Below are 16182 nucleotides of genomic sequence, written 5' to 3' on the forward strand. Positions count from 1 at the left end.
AAATGGTGTTCTATAGTGCTAAAATTTTGCTGAAATGTGGTATTCTGTTAGTGCTGAAAAATGCTTTTCTGTAGTGCTGAAATTGTGCTAAAATGTGGTATTCTGTAAGTACTGAAAAGTGGTGGTCTGTAATGCTGAAATGTGGTGTTCTGTAGTGCTGAAATGTGATGTTCTATAGTACTAAAAAGTGGTGGTCTGTAGTGCTAAAATGTGGTGTTTTGTAGTGCTGAAAAATGATGTTCTGTAGTGCTAAAATTGTGCTAAAATGTGGTATTCTATAAGTACTGAAAAGCCTAGTTAGTAAATACAGGTACGGCAAAAAAAGGTACGGGAATTTTACAGGCATAATACGGCAAACGGTGAAAAATACGTTTATAAAAATTCGGCCATACAATTTGGATACGGAAAAACTACGGTACGGGTTTAATATGGTACATTGTCAATAATACGTTTTGAAAAATACGGCAATATCAATCTTAGTTTTAACACTTTTATGGACTACTGATTAAAATACTATATCTGTTGCTTCCATTTCTATATAAGTGTTTGTTTTAAGAAGTAACATTCAGTTTTAATATTAAAATTATAAACCTTTAATTATATATTTAAGTTAATACGGCAGAGAGCCGTAAATGAGAAGCTATCATTTATTTTATTTACATTATTTTTTATTGATCTAAAGTTCTAATTTTGTATTAGAAGGAGACATCATGAATTTATATAGTATTTTTAGATATAAGGTATCCAAATCTAACATCATCAATCCTGAAACAAAAGATTTGAAGTTGTGGGGTATGTCAAATTTGTTTTTAATATATTAATTAATCAATTAAAATGAATGATAATTACAAATGTAAGGAAGATCTTAAAAGAAGTAGAAAAAGTTTGTTATTGTGAACCCTCCGTTAAGATCTCTCCATGTAGGCACATGGAACTGACCCCACCATCCAATTTTGCAATTCTAAAACTTCACCAGTTCGCCCACCGTTTTGTCTTTTGCCTCTAGCCTTTGCTACTGTTTGTATTTCCCCCAAAATCAAAACTCACCGCCCACCATTTCCTTGATGCAAACACATCTAAAATCTAAATCTCAATCTCGTTCTCTTCGTTCCTGGAGTTGTGGTGGATGGCAAGAACCAACAAGTACACCTCCATCAACTTCAATCACGTGCTTGAAAAAAATATCTCTCTCGCCACCTCTGCCACCAACTCAACTAGACAACCTTCCTCTTCCTCTTCTTATTCTTCGATTGCTTCTTCAAATACTAGTAACAAAGATTTGTTACCTTCCTCCAGAAGCCATGGCCGCATGCTTGTTCGCGAATAACAAAGCTCAGTTTTTTTTTTTTTTAATAATTCATGAATTATATGCATATAATTCAACAGCCTTTATAAAATACGAAAATGTGCATTTTATACGCGTATTTACTAACTAGACAGTGAAAAGTGGTGGGCTGTAGTGTTGAAAAGTGGTGGGCTGTAGTGTTGAAATGTGGTGTTCTGTAGTGCTGAAATGTGGTGTTCTATAGTTCTGAAAAGTGGTGGTCTGTAGTGCTAAAATGTGGTGTTCTGTAGTACTGAAAAATGGTGCTCTGAAGTGCTAGAAAATGTGCTATTTTGTAAGTACTGAAATGTGTTATGTGTTGCTATTGATTGGGCAAATTGAAAGGTTAAATGGTGTTCTGTGCTTATATGTATGGAGGAATAGTTTTATGTTGGTTGTGAGAACATGTACAACTAAAGAAGTTGATGTTGCTGTGGAGTTTCGTTTATGGTGATTCTGCAATATGAAAATATGTTCTCAAGATGTGGGAAGAAGTTCTTGCAATCTGAAAATGTGTTCTCAAGCTGTGGAAGAAGTTAATGGTGAAGTCGATGGTGCTATATAAAATTTTGAGAATGATGTCTGAAGTTTTTAGAATGAAGTCTGAACTAAACATTATGAATTTTTTTTTTTCTTTTTTTAGGCTGAAGGCATAATGCAGAACAGAAACTAAAGCAATGAAAACTAAAGTAGTGAAAACAAAAACTGCAGCCTGGTTCTGGTTCATATTTTTGTCAATGATGAAGTGAAGAATTGTTGTAGTTAGCCAGTATACTTTACTTTTACTAACCTTTACTTATTTGAAGGAAAATGCTTATTTGATTGAAGTGTTACCCCATCTGTATTTGAGGGGAAATGTTAGAATCTCTTAGGTGCAAGGTTGACACCCCAGCTATGTTTGAGGGGAAATGTTTACCAAAGTTAAAATGAGTGAAAGTGGGTAAAGTTGTAAATTCCACTTCCACTTGTCCCTGTAATGGTGTCGTTTTGACTCTCTCTCATTTCATATAAAAGAGAGCAGTCTTCCTTTTGTATCAGTTAGCAAAAGCAGAAATAAAATACTGTTACTCAGATTTTCTCTACTTCTTTTTCGTTTTCTCTTTGAATCTCTCACTAACATCCTCCCATAAAATGAACCTCCATACAGACTTTGTTTTATGTGACAAACCAACCTTAGCAATTCCAGACAATATCGGCAAATGGACCTCCATACAAATTACTTGTACATTTGAAAACTTAACATTGTCGGAAGATTAAACTTTTAGAAGCTTCAGACCTGAACACCAACAATGGTAAACCTGAGCTAAACTTCACACCTGAGCAAGACTTCAAATCTGAGCTAAACTTCACTTATGAGCAGGACTTCATGTCACCACCAAGAGCTTCAGACCTGAATAACAATAGTAGCAAACTTGAGCTAAACTTCACACCTGAGTAGGACTTTAGATCTGAGCAGGACTTCACACATGAGCAAGACTTCAAATCTGAGCTAAACTTTAGTAACATTAGATACGAACATTCAACACCATCAAATGACCTTACCATTTCCAGGATCTTGCACCATAAGTTGACCTCTTAGACATTCAAACCTGGTCACTGACAATGCTTTAGTAAAAATGTCAGCCTTTTGGTGTTCAGTAGGGGCATATTGAATCTTCAATTTATTAGCAGCTACTTGTTCTCTTACTTAATGAGCATCCAGCTCAATATGTTTAGTTTTGGAGTGAAAAACAGGGTTGGATGCAAGAGAAAGTGCACTCTAATTATCACACCAGATGATTGGAATTTCATACAAGTTTAGCCCAATTTCAGAAAACAGACTTCTAAACCAAGCCAACTCAGTTGAGCCTTGAGCAAGGGCTTGATATTCTGCTTCAATGGATGACAGAGAGACAACTTTCTACTTCCTAGAGCTCCATTGAAGCAGATTTGGTCCAAGAAACAAGCAACAATCACTTATTGACCTCCTGTCCTGAAGACTGCTGGCCCAATCAACATCAGTGTAACATTCCATGTTAAATCTACTATATTTTTTTTTTCTAAACTGAAGGTCGTAATTCACAGTACCTTTGATATACCTTAGGAGCCTCTTACAAGCCTACCAATGTAGTCAAGTAAGGGCCCTCAAAAACTAACTTAGCTTATTCACAAAGTAAGCTATGTCAGGCCTGGTCAGAGTTAGATATTGAAGAGCACCAATTATGCTCCTATACAGTGCTGGATTATCATGTACCTCACTATCTTCATAGGTCAACTTTGTCCTAACAGACATTGGTGTGGGACAGGATTTGGAGTCCATCATTCCAGTTTTGACAAGCAAATCTTTGGCATATTAGGCCTGATTCATGTGGAGACCTACTGCATCTCGAGTGACTCAAATCCCAAAAAGTACTTTAATGAACCTAAGATTTTGAGAGCAAACTATTGATGTAACTTGTCAACCGTTTCCTTTATCAAAGTATTATCACTCCCTGTGAGGAAGATATCATCAACGTATACTAGAGCATATAGAACTTGATCGTGTTGTTTGAAGATAAACAAACTATAATATGCAATGGAAGTAACATAACCCCAACTTAAGAAGGCATTTTTTAGCTTATCGAACCATGCTCTAAGGGCTTGTTTAAGGCCATAGAGAGCTTTGTTCAACTTGCACACAAGATGAGGATATTGATCACTCACAAAACCTTTAGGTTGAATCATATCCACTGTTTCAGTTAACTCACCATTTAAAAGGGCATTATTCACATCCACTTGTTGGATATCCCAATCAAATTGAACTGCTAAGCTTAGGATAACTCTAATGGTGGGAGATTTTACTACAGGGCTAAAGGTTTCCATGTAATCTATTTCAGGGGTTTGTTGAAAACCTTTGGTCACTAATCGAGCCTTAGACCTCTGAATTGAGCTATCTGAATTGTGTTTCACTTTAAAAACCCATTTACAACCTACTGGATGCATATCTAGGGTAGGAGGAACCAATTGCCAAGTTTGGTTAGAAAGTAAAGCATCAAACTCAGCTTGCATAGCAGCCTTCTAGGATGGATGTGTGAGAGCTTCTGATGTGGTTACTAGTTCAGTGTGTCAAAGGTAGATGGAGTAACCAAAACAGAATTATGAACCTTGGCTTTAGCTCGTGTAATCATTGGATATGTGTTTAAAGGTTGAGGTGAAGGGGAATCAATAGATAGGTCCACAACAAGAGGGACAGTGTCATACAATTGTGTAGTGGACAGAGAAGAAAGTCTAGCAATGTTGTGTCTAGGTGAATATGGCACTACTGAATGATCCTAATCATGTGAAGATAAAGACAGAGAAGGATTCTTGGAATTTTGGAAAGGCATCTGATCAGATGCTGGACAAGGAGAGGACTGACATTGAGAAGTATGAGAATTACATTGTGAGTTGACTGAAGCAGAATGAGGAATGTGCCAAACATTAAGTGTTTGATCAAAATATGTCAAGATTTTAGGAGGTAAGGCAGATTGAGAAGAAGAAGTTGTAGAAGGTGACAATGTACTTAAAAAGGGAAAGGTAGATTCATCAAACTTAGCACTTTGACAGACATACAACTTACCATTAGAATCCAAATATTGATACCCTTTATGATGCAAACTAAAACCAACAAACGTGCACTGAGCAGTATGAAAATTAAATTTATGCTGATTATATGGTCTCAAGAATGGATATACTACACAGCCAAAGACTTTAAAAACAGAGTAATTTGGAGGTTTGTGAAATAAAACCTAAAAAAGAGACTAATGAGACAGAACATGAGAATGTAATATGTTTGTTAAGTAAGCAGCAGTATGGAAAGCACACCACCAATATTTGAGAGACATGTGAGCTTGAGCAAGTAAGGTGAGTCCCTGTTCAACTAACTGCCTATATTTTCTCTCAACTCCCCCATTTTGTTGATGAGTGTGTGGATGTCTAAACACTATACCATGTTCATTAAGGTAAGGAACTAGGCTTCTATATTCCCCACACCCCCCCCCCCCCCCCCCAACAAATCTGTTTGGACACATTTCAAAGTAGTACTAAATTGTCTTTCTAAAAGTTTATGAAACTGTTTAAGAATACCTTGTGTTTCAGACTTAGTTTTCAAAGGAAACACCCATGTGAACCTACTATGGTCATCAAGAAATTGAACATAGTACTTAAAGCCTTCACATGAAAGGACAGGAGAAGGTCCCCAAAGATCATAATAAAAAAGGTCAAAAGGATGAGAAGCTCTAGAAGAAGACCTAGGAAAGGTAGATTGTGTCAATTTGCCAAATTGATAGGTTGGACAAAACGAAATATCTAATTTAATAGAGTGACGTATATTCAAATCCTTCAATATTTTGGTGAGTACAGTTACATTTGGATGCCCCAATCGTTTATGCCATAGCATAGCATCAGTTTTTATTACAGGATAAAACTGAATTGCCTTTATTGAATCAACTATAGGAGCATCATTACAAGAGGTAACAATATCTAGAAACTGAAGTACAAGATAAACTGAAGTACAAGATAAACTGAAGACATATTAGAGCTAGTGTTTGATGAATCATTACATGATAAGAGAGGACTCTTATTGACACAAGACTAAATAACAGGAAAAGGAAATGTGTTGGCAAAGACTCTTTTAGGAGGCGAAGGAGTAGCTCAATTTTGCAGTTGATACAAGCCAACTTTAAGTAGGCCTTGAAGAAGAATGGCTTGGGTATACTTGTCCTTTATCACACAATAATCAAGAAAAAATTCAACAATTACATAATTTTCTGTAGTAAACTTAGATATACTCAACAGGTTTTTAGTGATGTGAGGAACAACAAGCACATTATGAAGAATTAAAGACCTAGATTGACATGGTAAAATTTTTTAACCAATAAAAGAGATAGATAAAAGATCACAATTTCCAACCTAGAGCTGCTCACTGCCTGTATAAGGAGAATTGGTTATGAGTTTAGAGAAATCTGAGATTACATGATCTGTAGCCCCAGAATCCATATACCAGGTTACATCTTGAATGGTAGTAGGTGTAGCAATGTAGTTGATTACTACAGGAGAAGAATTCTGCTGTTGAGATTGAGATAGAAATGCTTGTTTATGCATAGTAGAGGAGTTTGAGGCAGCATGATGAGTGCTTGTATTGACATTAGAAGAGTCAGAACTTGAATGCATCTGAGGTGAAACACCAGTAGTCTGTATTGGCAATTGTTGTCCATAATCGGTAAAATATGGACCACTAAAATAAGTTGGTGAATTCAACTGTGGCCGTGAGGAAAAATCTTGAGAATACTGTGGATAACCAGAAGGACCAGAAGCATACTAAGGACTTTGAAAAATGCCAGATGAGGAATAACTATTCTTGGTCAAGAAGTTGTTGCCAGAAACAAAATTGGCATCAAAACAATGATAACAGTTTGGTGCCAAGTGACCAGTTTTCCCACACATTTGGCAAATAAACTTGCTTCTTCCTCCTCCTCTACCCCAGCCTCTACCACCAGAAAAACCTCCAGAAAAATGCTGAGAGAAAACCTGATCATGATAAGCAGTGTTCAATGATGGCTGAGAGAATACCTGATCATGATGAGCGGTGTTCAATGGTGGAGTCCGATTGTAACCAGGGACAAAGTTTAAGGAGTAAACTTCTAAGACTGAGGAACATGTACTGGCATAGTATTAAACTAAGATTGATTCATACTATATTGTGATGGTTCAAATTGAGACTTCTAAGTAGAAATAGCAGTTGAAAGGTTTGCAATATTTGCATTAATTCCATGAAAGTCAACATTCATAGCAGAATGCATCATTGCATTAGCTCTTTCCAATAGTAATTCAAACCTTTGTAGTATAATCTGAGCTTCTTGCACTGAAATAGGTTCTAGTTTGGACTCTAAACAAGTGGTGATGTTCACAACAGCAGCATCAAATTCAGACTCAAGGCCATCTAGGATATAGTTTAACAATTCCTCATCAGTAACAACTACTCCAGATGCCGATAAACTTTCAGCAAAATTTTTCATTTTAACAAAATATTCACTAATACTTGAACCATTCTTTTTTGTATTTTGTAACATACTCTTAACATGTAGAGTTCTTGCTAGAGACTCAGTGACAAACTTTTTTTCCAAAGTGAGCTAGATATCAGCAGCATATTGACATTTTGAGATTACAGCAAACATTGATTCTAAAATTGAGGAGAGTAGCCAACTTACTAGAAGCTTATCAGTTTTCTTCCAAATTGCATACTCTGGATTAGGTTTTGTAATTGATTCTGAGCTCATCTCATCTGATTGTATTCGAACAAATTGAGCAGAACAAGGACTTAAACCAGTGAGATGCTCTTCAAGATCATGTGAGCCAACTGCAAATAGAATCTGTGATTTCCAGAATCTATGATTATCTCTCGTTAATTTTGGGGAAATGCTAGGTAGACTTGATGAAGACTTTGAATTGGAGTTTAAGAGGCTTGTCAATCCAACTGATTCTTTGGAGCTGGAGCTTTTACTAGATTCGTTAAAGATTTAAGAGAAACCAAGAATTTCACCCATTTTGACGTTGGTCGTAGGGCTCTGATACCAAGTAAAGCTTTGAGCTGAAATTAGAACAGAGGAAGAGAGAAAGAGAGAGAATGAGAAAAATCTAGAAACAAAATTTCAGGTTTTTTTATTACTTTCTCTAACTGACAAAATGCACAAGTGTTTCTCATTTATACAAAATGAAGCTGAAGTCAAGTTGAGAGTAACTAACTAAGCTGTGAATAATTGACTATACAGTCAAATGTCGGTTAACTATCAGTCTTACTAACATCCTCCCTTAAAGTGGACTTCCATAAGACACTTTGACTACCTTGCTAACAAGAACAAAAAGAGATTATATGAGCTCCTGAGTTCGAGTTCTCGTAAGCACTAATAGAGATGACCCCTGAGGGGCTTACCTATTTGTCAAATTCAGGGCCCCGAGTGATTAGTTGAAGTGCACGTAAGTTGGCCCGAACGCCCCCGATCACCAAAAAGAAAAAAAAATTCGAGTGAATTTAAAACGTAATGTTCTTCGTTACTACTATATGAATGACCTCTTACCATTACACTTAATTAAACCAGACTTAATTTTAACTTCCGTAGGTATAGAAGTAGAGTAATGCTACAGACACCAAAATTTTACATCGAATTTTTGTACCGAAGTACATGGCAACCAGTCAAACGCGACCACGCTAGAGTCTTTCATGAATGAACGGTAGTCCAACGTTTATGGACGCCCGCCCATATTTAATGGACTCCCGTTCATATTGTATGGACAGGTGTTCATTTACTATGGACGCGCCCGTCCAAAAAAATTTAAAAGAAAAATAATGGACGCTCGTCCATCTTATATGGACGGGTGTCTATTTACTATGGGCGGGCGTCCATATTTATATGGACGCCCGCCCAAAATATTTTAAATTATATGGACGCCCGCCCAAAATATTTTAAAAAATTTTACATTCAATGGACAGACGTCCCTTTTAGATGGATGCCTGTCTATTGTTTAATTTAAAAAAATTTACATTCAATTTGGGAGGCCCAAATTTTAGTTTAATTTCTCTCTTGCAAAACAGGTTTCATTTCTCTCTTGCATTTTGTTTATAAATGAAAAAAAAAATCGAAAATTAAAAAAAAAATTGAGAATGGATGCCAGTTTTCATTTCTCTCTTACCTTTTCTTTATAAATGAAAAAAAAAAAAATTGAAAATTAAAAAAAAAAATTTGTGAATGGACGCCAGTCACTTCATTTGGATGGCCGTCCATTGTATATGGACGGCCATCCAAATGAATGGACTAGCGTCCATACTTAAAATCAAATTTTATTTTATTTTATTTCATCTACAAATTTTATACTTTTAAAAATAAATATTTCATCTGAAATTATATGGATGACCATCCATAGTAAAAGGACTTCCGTCCATAATATATGGACGGGAGTCCATAACTATGGATAGTCGTCCTCATAAGAGGACGGGCGTCCATAAACAATATAGGCAATGTTTTTAGTTTAAACTATGAACGGGCGTTCATTCTAGGTAGACGGCCGTCCATATAATATGGACGAGAGTCCATTTCAAATGAACAGTCGTCCAATAACAATGGACGGTCGTCCATATTTGATGGACCGTCATTCATTTGCGGAATATTTGTTAATTTATTAAGGTGATATGTGGCTTGTCTAATTCAATGGACATGTCGTTCGGTGTAAAAATTCGATGCAAAGCGTCGGTGTTCGTAGCATTTTTCATGGATGTATCACAAATTTAGTTTTTTCATATATCTGGCTAAACCCTAAATCCCACAAAGCACAAACTTATTAATCATTAAAATGTTTAAAGTTGCATGTTTCTCTAGATAAATAAAAAATTTCGGACATCTTCTATCCAAATGGAAAGCTAAAAGTTTGTGGCCAAATAATTGATTATTTTACATATCATTAATTAATTATATTTCTATTCATATAAATTCTAACAAATATGATTTTTTTTTTTTATTCCTATAATAACATAACTTTTTTTATTCATTTTTCTAATCAATGACTACGCTAGCCCAAAGCTGTCTAGCACAATTAAATTAAAAAAGAAATCAAAGTACTGTAAAATTAGACAAAGTTTTTGTATTTTACAATTAGAATGAAATTCATATTTAAATTTCTTGTCAAATAAATTATCTAGTTAAAATAATTAAGCTTTTTGTTTTGAAAATGTTTAAATAAACCCCAAAGGGTTGGCCTAGTGGTCAAGAAGATTTGCTCTTTTTATTGACTTTCTGTATTCAAACACTACAACATTATGCATTTCTAGTCATGGCGTTCATTGTAGCTAAAAATATGAATTTGCGTAGTTAAATGGTTTAGCTACAAATGTAACGTTTTGTAGCTTATCGTAGCTAGAAGTAGCGCAGCTAAAAGTTAGCCATGTAATTTTTTGCTTACGTAGCTAGCAGTTTATATTTTTTGCTATGAATGAGATTAATATGTAACTAAAAACTTAGATGTTTTTGCCACAACAATAATAAGCATGTAGCAAAAGCTTTGCCTTTATAGCCATGAAGAACAGTCAGTATAGTTATGTTTGCATTTTAGCTATACAAATATAAATTTATAACTAAAACTTGAAAATTCCTGCTACAAAAATAATATCCATGGAAAATTTATTAACATTTTGGCTATTCGTAGCTAAATAAAAAGATCATTTGCCACATATATAGTGAATTCGTAGCTAAATATTAAATTATTTGTTACGGACATGTAAAAATCATATCCATATATGAAAAAATATTGCTATGAACATAATGTGTTAATAGCTAAATATTAAAATTATTTGTTATGAATACTTTTTATTTGTAGCTAAATATTATAATTATTTGCTATGGAACAAATAATTTATATCAAGAATTTATAATTTATTGCTTCGATTAAAATTAATTTTAACAAATATTATATAATTAATAAATATAATAATAATTACAAATTTATAGTAATATTTTTATATTAAATAGATAATATGACTTCATGAGAAAAATTCTAATATAAAGAATAAAACATTAATAAAGTCGCTGCTTGAATTTTGGATTTTGGAATTGGGTGTGCGCAATTTATGGGTATAATGTGTTTATATAGGCAAAGCTGTAAATATTTCGATATTTTCAGGGCAGTTTGTTAACAATTCAGATTTATTAATATCCTTTTTTTAATTATATAATAAATTTCTAAATAAAACCTAAAAGGAATTAATGGTTAGAGGTATATATATATATATATATATATATATATAACATGTTATGTCAATTGTCATCTTTATATTATTTTATTATCTATATAAAGTTATATCAATAATTGTTTTTTTTTTTTTTTAAATAAGATATATTGTACCAGTTAAACAAAAAATAAGACCCATCATAAATCATAAGAGATATTGTCATTTTTATGAGTCAGAGACACCATTTATTTGAGTAAAAGTATTTGATCAGATATTAAAGGCAATATGAATTGTGATTTTAATAGATGTATTTGTACGTCTATATATAATCTATTTCAATAAAATAAACATCTACTCAATCGCTTTAAATATTAAAAAAAATAGACCTATTCGGGCCAAGGTAGGTAAAACACCCATCTCTACTGCCACTTTTATATTTTGGGGAAAAATATAGTCTTTATCTTATATAAAGTATAAATATGATTTTTAATTGAAACAGCAACAATGAACTTGACATAATTAAATAATAATAAGGTCCATGGGCTTAAGCTAATTAAATAATAATAAGATCCACCATAACTAAGATTAAACAAATTATCTTATTAATTAATCTTATAATTAGTAATGTATATAAATTATTTATTAAATTATTCACATTTAAAAGATAAATTACATAAATTATAATGAAGAAAATTAAATTCTACATATTTAAGAAAAATAATTTGAATAATATTTACATAATGCGGTTGTTACACAAGCTAACCATAATCTCATGTGATTCACTAAGTTCAATTTTTTATAAGCAAACTTATATTGTGAATTAAATCACGAGTGGTATGAATCAATTACAATTGATATCTTGAGAACAATTTATTAAATCACAAAGAGATGAGAGCCGCTTAAATCCTATCATTGCTAAGCTCTATAATGAATTCTTTATTTCTTGTTCATAGAATGAACTTGCAAATTGATCTTCAACTTATTGATTACTAACGTGGAACGTGTAGCAAATGAGTACATGGAGTGGGCTGAGCATCAGACGCTCAAACGGATAGCAATATTTTGTTTTCATTATTTCATATATCTATTTTTTTTTTTTTAATCAATGTGTGGTTATAATAAGTTATTAAGTAGTTGAAGAAACATTTGTATAGGTTCTTAGGAAAATTGAAGCATTATATTCGTAATAAAAGTCAACCAGAAGGTTCTATTGCAGAAGGGTATATTGTGGAAGAAAGTCTAATATTTTGCTCGAGATATTTAAATTGTATTGAAACTAAGTTTGATAAGTTGGGAAGAATTCTTTTAAGTTAGTTATTGGTTGAAGGTTCCAATTTACTATTGACCTTAGCAATGTGATTAACACTATGTTTGACTATAACTATTTAATTCATAAATAATAAAAAGATAATTACTCAGGGGATAAATTAGAATATCTATAACTGTATAGGATTATAGCAAATTAATATTCACATTCTTTATTTGCTACAAGTTAAAATAATTTATAGCTAATACATACATGCTAGCTATATATTTAAACTAGTAGCTAATAATGATACTAAAATATTGTTACTACCATGAAAATAAAATTTGTACCGCTAGATATATTAATTAGCTATAAATTTCAATATTTTATAGCTAATACACAAAAAAAATAGCTATATAGTTAAGGAAAATGATAGAGTTACCGAAGGGTGTGTACTGAATTTGTGCACCAAATGACGTATCAAAATCCTGACCGTTGATTAATATTAACTTATAATGAATCAACGGTTAGGATTTTACCACGTCATTCGGTGTATAAATTCGGTGCACACCCTTCGGTAACTTTAGCATTACTCATATAGTTAAACTTGTAGCTAATAATGATACTATATGCTATATACATAAAATGTTTATAACTAAATACATTAATTAGCTATAAATTTCAATATTTTATAGCTAATGCATAAATAATGCTATATAGTTAAACTCGTAGCTAATAATGATACTATATGTCATGTAAATGAAATGTTTATAGCTAAAAACATTAATTTGCTACAATGTTTTACTGTAGCTAATACATTGTAACTAAATGACTAGTTATTGTCACGATTTTAATAAGTTAAAGCAAAAGATGAATATTAGCTTCGAAGGAGAAAATCTTATCACTTAAATAATTTCAATTAGCTATAAATATTGACTTTTGTAACTGTAAATATGTATTTGCTACAGTTTTCCTTTCTGTAGCTAATTTTCGTAATCATATGTGTATATTGTTGTAGTGAAACCACTTTGGGGCCATCTACCCCATATTTGTAGTTTACATTGGAATATTTAACTTGTAGGGTGTTTAATGGACCCAGAGATTAGTTGAGGTGTACACAAACTAGCCTAGACATCCCAGTTATAAAAATATATATATTTAAATAAAATATAAACTATTATGTATTAGTTTAATATTTGTCAAAATATTGGTTTTTAGACATTTTTTGTATGCAAAAACAAATATCTTAATCAACTATTAAAAGAAGAAAACAATATAACTTGAAAATTCATATAGATTTTTTATCAAATAAAAAACTGTGAAGAAATTTCTAGAAATTTATAGAAAGAAAAACAGAGAAAAGAATGGAATTGAAGAAGAGAAGAATTGGAAAATTTCATTAACTGGAATTACGCGCGCGGCTATTTTATAAAGCCATTGATACAAAACGCTGCGTTTCTTACAAACTTTGGTTTCTGACACTGTAACCCAAACAATTACAAGTTAGTCCTGGTTACTTTCTAATATAACATTTTAATCTAGACTGGTCCTTAGCTTATATCTTGATAGAAACCAAGATCCAGAAATTGAAGCTTATCCAGATTTAAGATAAAATATAACTGTTGTATAAGAATACTTATCAAGGATGCATGTTGCAACATCATTGGTGTCAGAAGGATTGATATAAACCAAATTGTTGATGTTAGTCAAATTATCAGCATTAAACTATATTAAATATATTTGGTTGTAAGAAGTGACAAAATCTATCTTTTATCTCTTTGTGGTTAAACATAACTTCAAGTGTCGGTGATTTCACTAGTGTTAGATAGAATGACACGAATGAAAGTACTATTTAATTTGAACCTTTTTTTATAAAACTAAAAATAAATAGTTGATTTAATTAATATAAATTTATTTTTAATTTTGTTGTTATATATATATATATATAATCAACTTAATTAAGAGATAAATCTATCTCAGCTACTTCGAATAACTCTTTAAAATCTTATATGAAAACTGATTATTTTATAACAGTTTAAATCTAAAAAAAAAAAATGATTTATTGAAAAATTTGATGCCCTAACTTAATAATCAAATGAATCTTGTTTCCCAAAGTTACAGAAATACCAAACACTACTTGATTGCTGGGACTCCATAGGAGTAATAAATGCGTAGAATGAGCAAGGGGCGGAGCTAAGCATAGTCCACAGTAGCCCACCACAACTTCACATGTTCCTCTTCCCCTTTGTATTAAGTAAAGTTGTTGATGTAATAAATAACAATTTATCAAAGTGAATTGATTCGTCACCAACTGACCCCCTAGCCAATATTAATAGAAGATATTTTATAATTACGTAGTAAAATTTTCAACGAATACCGACTAGACATCGTTATGGAAATATAAACAGGGAGGAATGGTACCTTATTTTGACCCTAATTTCGTTAAGAATCCAAGAGCCACGTTTACTATCAACAAGAACCACTCGACTATATGTTAATGCTGTATATATCATCAGTCACCTCACTATCTCTTTAGTTGTAAAAGAAACAGTACGTGCGTGCTTAAGTTGTCCACACTAAATCTTCACTTTCTATACGTAATTCTCGTCACCCACTTAACCCAATCAATTTGGTTGGCCATCTGGGGGTTTATTTAATGAAGTAAAACTTGAGCTGGACACTGCTCTTTGTTCCGGACATTGGAGTTGTGCTTTCCTCTTGGGTTTCGGTCAAGATGGGACCAGATGTTATTGTTTCAAATACCCGATAGTTTAAAAGAGTAAATGACATATTCCCACCCAAGGTTTGACAAAATCCTAAGATGGTACCCTTGGTTCTATTTATTCCAGATTTTCATCCTTAAAGTAACGGAAAACTATTGGATATAACGGCTAAGGGGTAAATTGGTCATTTTTCAGGAGGAGGCGTACATTAACAAATCGCCGCCCTTGATAGTGTTCTAGCGCACGTTAGCCAACGTTGCCCCCAACGTTTTTCGCCCTTTTCTGAGGATTCTTCCACCCAAAATCACCATTGTCACCACCATTCGAACCCTCATCCTGCCCTCTACAAAACCTTACCCTTCACAACCCCTCATTACTCGCTGATCGTGTAACAGTCTCTCTAGCTAGTAATTCTTGAGAGGTATATGATAAAAATCCACTAAATAATTTTTGAAAACATATATAAATATATGTAAATGATGTAAAATCCAAAAACATTAACTTCGATTTATATATATATACATAAAACAACTAATATACATTAATAAGTACAAAAATATCATTGGACAGTGTTGCCAAACTCCACCACTTACTGACGTCTCACCTAACCGTAATTCATCTAGTACCTGCAAAACAGAAAAATAACGGAGTGAGCACTAATTGCTCAATAAGTAAACCAAACTACGCTTCTGTTTTTCCTCCGTTACTCACATTCTGGCTTTCCTTTTCTCACTTCAATCTTTTCTATTATTCTTCATTCTTCATTCTTTGCTACTATTCTTCATTCTTTTCTATCATTCTAATTTGCTACTTACCGACGAGCAAGAACAATTAATAAAAATGTACATCGTCGAGCACATAAGAAATTCTAATTAATGCAAGTAGCATAATACATATGCAAAATAATAAACTTTTCTAGGAAATAAATTTTCTTTTCTTTTTTGTTTTCTGTCTCTTATTCTGTTTCTCTTTATTTTCTTTATTCTATTCTGGTTTGCCGATCGGACTAGGCTGAGGCATGGATTTGGAACCCTGGCCGTGTGAGTGTATTATGAAAAATTTTCTGGGTACAGTCCTTATCCACATGCACTTCTAACGGACTGTACAAATTCTGTTTTTCTATTATAAGGCCGCTCACTGATGGCGGCGTGCATGTAGGAATTTGCTGCATCTC

This window comes from Pistacia vera, unplaced genomic scaffold (assembly GCF_008641045.1).
Source record: "Pistacia vera cultivar Batoury unplaced genomic scaffold, PisVer_v2 Contig250, whole genome shotgun sequence".
Classification (NCBI taxonomy): domain Eukaryota; kingdom Viridiplantae; phylum Streptophyta; class Magnoliopsida; order Sapindales; family Anacardiaceae; genus Pistacia; species Pistacia vera.